General features: G+C 36.8%; 1 non-coding gene across 1 annotated transcript; it reads left to right on the top strand.

The window, feature by feature from the left end:
- The first annotated feature begins 1,251 nt into the window (after positions 1–1,251).
- On the top strand, positions 1,252–1,359 carry LOC111915529 (small nucleolar RNA R71). The gene has a single exon (XR_002858191.1). It is a non-coding gene; the product is annotated as a small nucleolar RNA R71 (small nucleolar RNA).
- The last annotated feature ends 4,110 nt before the right edge of the window (positions 1,360–5,469 follow it).

Here is a 5,469-nt window from a genome sequence, read left to right as displayed (position 1 = left end):
CTAATAATATTTTTACATGATATTGCATTTAAATTAATAAGATATTAATTTAAATATATAGAATAATTAGTTAAAGTGATAAACAACACTTAAGCATTTAAGAAATACTTACAATAATACTTGGAAAGGTCTAAGGATGAATTTGGTGACAAAATGGAGTTTTCGGTAGGAAAGGGGTGAATTCGGTCCAACATGAAGATTTGATGATTTGAATGTGGTTGATGAACTCGATTGAATATAAGAACATGGGATGAAGATCTGGGCAAAACACTCTTGAAGATTGAGAGTAAATTTTGGCATGAATTCGATATGAAAATGAATGAAATGAGGCTGAAATCGGCTGAACAAATATATATATAGCAGAAGGGAAATCAGTCAAAGGGTTTGGTCCTTAAGAGAATTCAGTCCTAATGGGACAAAATTATGGAGAATTCGTTCATGCCATGACCGAATTCACCATTTGGTGAATGAAATGGCCGAACACAGCATGTTCCTAATATTCCAAATACCGAATTTAGCATTTAAATCAAATCCAAGACCGAATTCACTTATTTAAAGTGATAATTTATGCTTTAAACCCATCACTTTTGATCTATGTTACCTTATACTAACCTAAATTAACTTAGGTTACAAACCAAGCTTAGTAATTAGCTTCAAAACAAGCCCTAAATGCTATAGGGGCACAAGGCAACAAGGAGTGCAAGGTAGGATTACTTGTGCTAGGTTTAGGTTTCGGCTTTGCTACCTTTAAAATTTTGAGTTGTGATAGGTAGTAGCCTTGGCCTATTTTCCTATACTTCTATTCTTTTAGTTTCTTATATTCATCATATGGCAACCATTCTTTCTCTGGTATCCTCCAATCTTCATCATAGCGGTCTCCACATGAGTAGCAAACTTGGGCTTTTCTATTCCCGATTTCATCCAAATGGCAATATTTGTCAAATGTGGCCCATTGCAAATCTCACAACCCACACATATGGAGTGTATGGATTGTTCCATCTCCATCATTCTTTGATCCATATTATTCAACATTACCAAAATAGCCACCATGTCTTCCGAAGTACCATTCCCGGTTCCTTTTGCTCTGTCATTTCGAGGGTTGTGATACTCCCGTGAATGCTTCGAAAACTCTTTGATTAGCTCCTTAATTTCAGCAGGATATTTCTTCGTTAAAGGTCATTGAGAATCAGGAGTTGCCTTGTCATCATATTTACCCCATCGTAAAAGATTGAGACTTCTTATTGCACATTAAGATCATTTTGGAGACAATTTCGAAGTAATCCTTTTTTAGCGCTTCCATGCTTCATATAATGACTCACTTGGTTGTTGCTCAAAGTTAGCTATGGCCTTCTTGATTTTGGACATGTTTGATGGTGGGAAACATTGTTATAAGAACTCTTCACGCATTTTTGCCCATGTAGTGATTGTACCAGATGGAAGTTGTAGTTGTTATAGAATCGAGTAAGAATTCCGATATCAGAGTAATGTAAAAACAATGAAAACAAGATCTAGATAAGTTTTGTTTGGTTCAATTATGCTTTTAGAGAGTACAATAAGTAGATGATATACGAAAGATGAAATGGAAAAAAGTATTCTCTAATCTAGTACACATCCCGTATTTATAGGGATAATGAAAGCAAACAAAAAAAATACAAGGGACTCGACATTACAATTTCGAAACATAAATGCCCTTGTAAAGTACATTACAAAGTGACTTTCGACATACAAAATGACATACACAATTTCGAAATCTCACAATCACTTTCGACCTCAATATTCTCCCCCTTTGTGAGAAATATTGAATCTTAGACATTAGCATCGTTGCAGCTTGATGAATAACTCTTCGAATTTTAGCATACAAGTTAATCACCTTTCGAATTTTTGCTTTTTCTTTATCATTGTTCTTTGCACACCTGTTCATTCGAATCATGAGATTTCTGTGATGAGGCGTGGTATAACTGTCAACATCACACAGTTGAAACATAAATTTTGTGTTTGTTCCCTTCTTGTTCTTGCCAACAAACATAATTCCTGAAGGTTTCAAACAAATCTCTCCATCTTCATAATCTTTCAAAATATCCTGAGTCTTTAGCATAGTTTGTGGAATAGTTATCTCTTTTCCCAAAGCTTGTGCCAACTCAACATCAGTTAATGCCAAAGCCCCATCGTATCCATCAATAAACACCTTCAAGTGAGCAAAACCATTTTGAAAATCTTCTTTGCTTGTCACTTGTAACTTTGAAACATCAACATCCTTCATAATCTTCGCCACAACCAACAAATCATGAAGATTCATTAAAGGGAAATCTGCAACTGAAAAGTCGAATTTGACATTGTTGGCTCGAATTGCATAAAATCGATAATTCTGCAACATACCCTCGAATAAAACATCTTATGATATGCCGAGAACACGAACTATCTTGACTAGAAACCATATATCCTCCTCCCTTTTTCCAAGCACAACATGGAATCGAAACTTTAAGTGCTTAAACAGAAGTTTGTCTTTATACTTTTCAGCAATTTCAAATTGCTCATCCAAGAACATCATCACGTTGACTGGAAAGTCCAACTGATTAAAATTTGTGTTCTCTGTGTCATAACTAGTCTTAGGAGCCTTTTCGAATTCATGCATCTCCCCTGTAACACTCAAAGCTTCGATATGCTCATAAGAATAACACTTCACAGGATCACCTTTGTTAAGACCAGGAGGATCATTAACTCTTTGATGAAGAATACTACGAAGTTTTCTTTGTTTCTCTATCTCTTGTTCTAAAGCAGCTTTCTCTTCTTCTTTTGAAGGCTCACCACTTATACCTTTCCATTTCCCTTTATCTACTTCAGTAGGATTCAGTTTCGAAGAAGAACTTGAACCTCCAATCACAATTCCTTTTGTCAAAGGCTTTGTTGTAGTTGATGTAGAGATTACTGGATCAGTCTTCTCGGGCATTGACACTGGAATCTGAGTAGAACTTACTTTCCTACTACCTTTGCATCCTCTCATGTTTTTCCAGAACCTCCTTCACCTTTACTTATGCAAACATTCTTCCTTTCTCCCCCTTGCACCCTTGTGACAACAGGAGGGGCATCCGTTGGCATCAAATTGAGAAGTTTTGAAAGCGGAGACAATTTGTTGTGAATGGTTGACTCTATCAAACAAAATTTTTGAGTGACAAACTCAGGAGTAAGTAAACAAGATGATCCGGATTTCGAAACCATCGCTTTAAATCATCTAACAACTGATCAATATTCCCAAAACTCTTTGTATCCACCTCAGGCTTTGCATCAAGTTTCGGAACCAAGGATGAATAACATTCAACCACTTTTCTTACTACACCAGAAATTATATCAACCTTCGTAAGAAGAGAAGAATAATTGTGAGTCAAATCCTTAATCTCCTTTTTCATGTCAGATTGTAACTCTTCTATTTTTTGATTCACATCCTCTCGAACAGTCTTTACATCTTGAACGAAAGGAACATGACGTTCCTTCGCTACGACCTTTCAATTCTTTAAGTTTTGTATTAAAGGTCTCAGATTAAGATTTTACCCTTAACTCATTGTTCTTGTCGATGAAATCAAGTTTATTCTAAAGACAATGTTCTTGAGCTTTCAACATCACATCAACTTCAATTCCCGAGATATAATGTTTCCCCCCTGCATCAACTTGGATTTGTAGCAAAGAATTAAGTTTTTGATTGAGAATCTTAAACTACTTTCCTGACATCAACATGTGATCAGGAATGTTCTCCTCTTCAGGATCAAACACGATTTTAGCAATAGACCCCATGAACTCACCATCATCATTCACAGTTTTTGGACCTTCAGTGGATTGGGATGGGAATAACAAAGTAATAGGTTGTTGCAAGATAGTATCAAATGTAGGTGAATGTGAAGACGATATTGTAGAAGAAGTAGAAATATGGAATGGAGGTAGTGAAACAGTAGCATCAACACCTGCTGTGTCGAAAGAGGATGAGATAACAAAAGTAGGATTACCTAGGGTTTCTTGATTTGATACTCCTTCACCCGTATTGACATTTGTGTCCATATCATATATGTTTGCAGCGATGCATGAAGTACGAACCTCCTCATGAAATGATTCGGTTGTCGACACTCCGAGTGGTTTAACAATAGTTTTCTCAGGATCAAACTGCTTCGGTTGTTCACCTTGATTAGTGGTTGTGTCGACTTTAGAAGCTTCCACATTGCCACCAGGATTTTCAATATCCTCGACATTCAACTCAATTGGAGAACCCCATAGAGGTGAAGATTTACCCATTTGATCATCTCCAAATGGTGATTCAGGAACAACTTCCTCATCCATCGACTCTTCAGTGATAATTAACTTCCTCTGTTTCTTTTGATTTTTTGAAATTCGTTTGGCCATGTCCTCAGCACGCCTTTTCTTCGAAGATGGAGAAACAGGTGTGGGTATTTCATGAATCACTACACCCTTGCGATTGATTTGAGGTTTCCGAATAAAAGATGGTGAAAAACTTACAGATCTTTCTAGTGAATGGTGAGGTTTGTGAGCCATTTTCTTCAATCTTTTCAACACCCCAAATTTTGAAGTTACAACCTCTATATCAGACATAGAGGTATCTTGAACAATTGGAATTGTTTTTTTCTTCAAATACTTAGCAACCTTAATAACCTTCTTGGGAATAGATGTAGCTGTCGTGGGAACTTTAATAGGACTAGGTTTCGAAGGACTAGCCATATCGCTTTCTTTGATCCTTTACGTTCCTTTGAAGGACCCTCAGTAGACTATGGCGGTAAAACTCCAGTCTCAATTGATGGATTGATAGTCTGCAAGTAAGCCGTAAATATGTGATTCGTTGGATCAACCTTATTAAGCATCGCATCTAGGATACGAGCAACAATTGGAAATACATCAATATCATTTTCAACCGTTTTGGGATAATGATACATAGAGAACTCAGCTATATCTTTGCCATAAGGTACTTGAATACCTTCCTTCTTATAGATAAACTGAAGAATCAAACTCTAGTATTGAGCACAAGAAATCCCATCAACAACATTTGTATTGCCAACGCTCTTCAGAAATTCCTCCCATATCCAAGTAGCATAATCCACATGTAAATCATAATAGATACCTGCCACCATGGCGTAAACCTCCAATCGAGCTTTATCCCACCCCACACTTCGACCTGTCAAGCGTCGAAGATATATGCCAAACAAGAAATTCCAGATACAAGGCAATCCAGACTTCTTGAGTTCACTGATCTTGGTAAGAGTAGGTTGATAACCCATATTGTTAAACACATGATTTACTTGCTCATTCGTTACCTTTTAGAAAGGTTCTACATTAGGTATGTTGAGAATCTGAGCAAAAAGCTTCTTGGACAACCTGAACTTCTTGTCATTCACCAACTGGAATGTGACAATCTTCATCGTCTTGCTGTAAGTGGCCGTTGAACCAACAAGAGATAACCAAGAGAGTGGTACA

The sequence above is a fragment of the Lactuca sativa genome, chromosome 1 (genome assembly GCF_002870075.4).
Source record: "Lactuca sativa cultivar Salinas chromosome 1, Lsat_Salinas_v11, whole genome shotgun sequence".
In the NCBI taxonomy this organism is placed as follows: Eukaryota; Viridiplantae; Streptophyta; class Magnoliopsida; order Asterales; family Asteraceae; genus Lactuca; species Lactuca sativa.
Note: the sequence above shows the minus strand (reverse complement) of the source record. Positions and strands in the feature narration are given on the sequence as shown.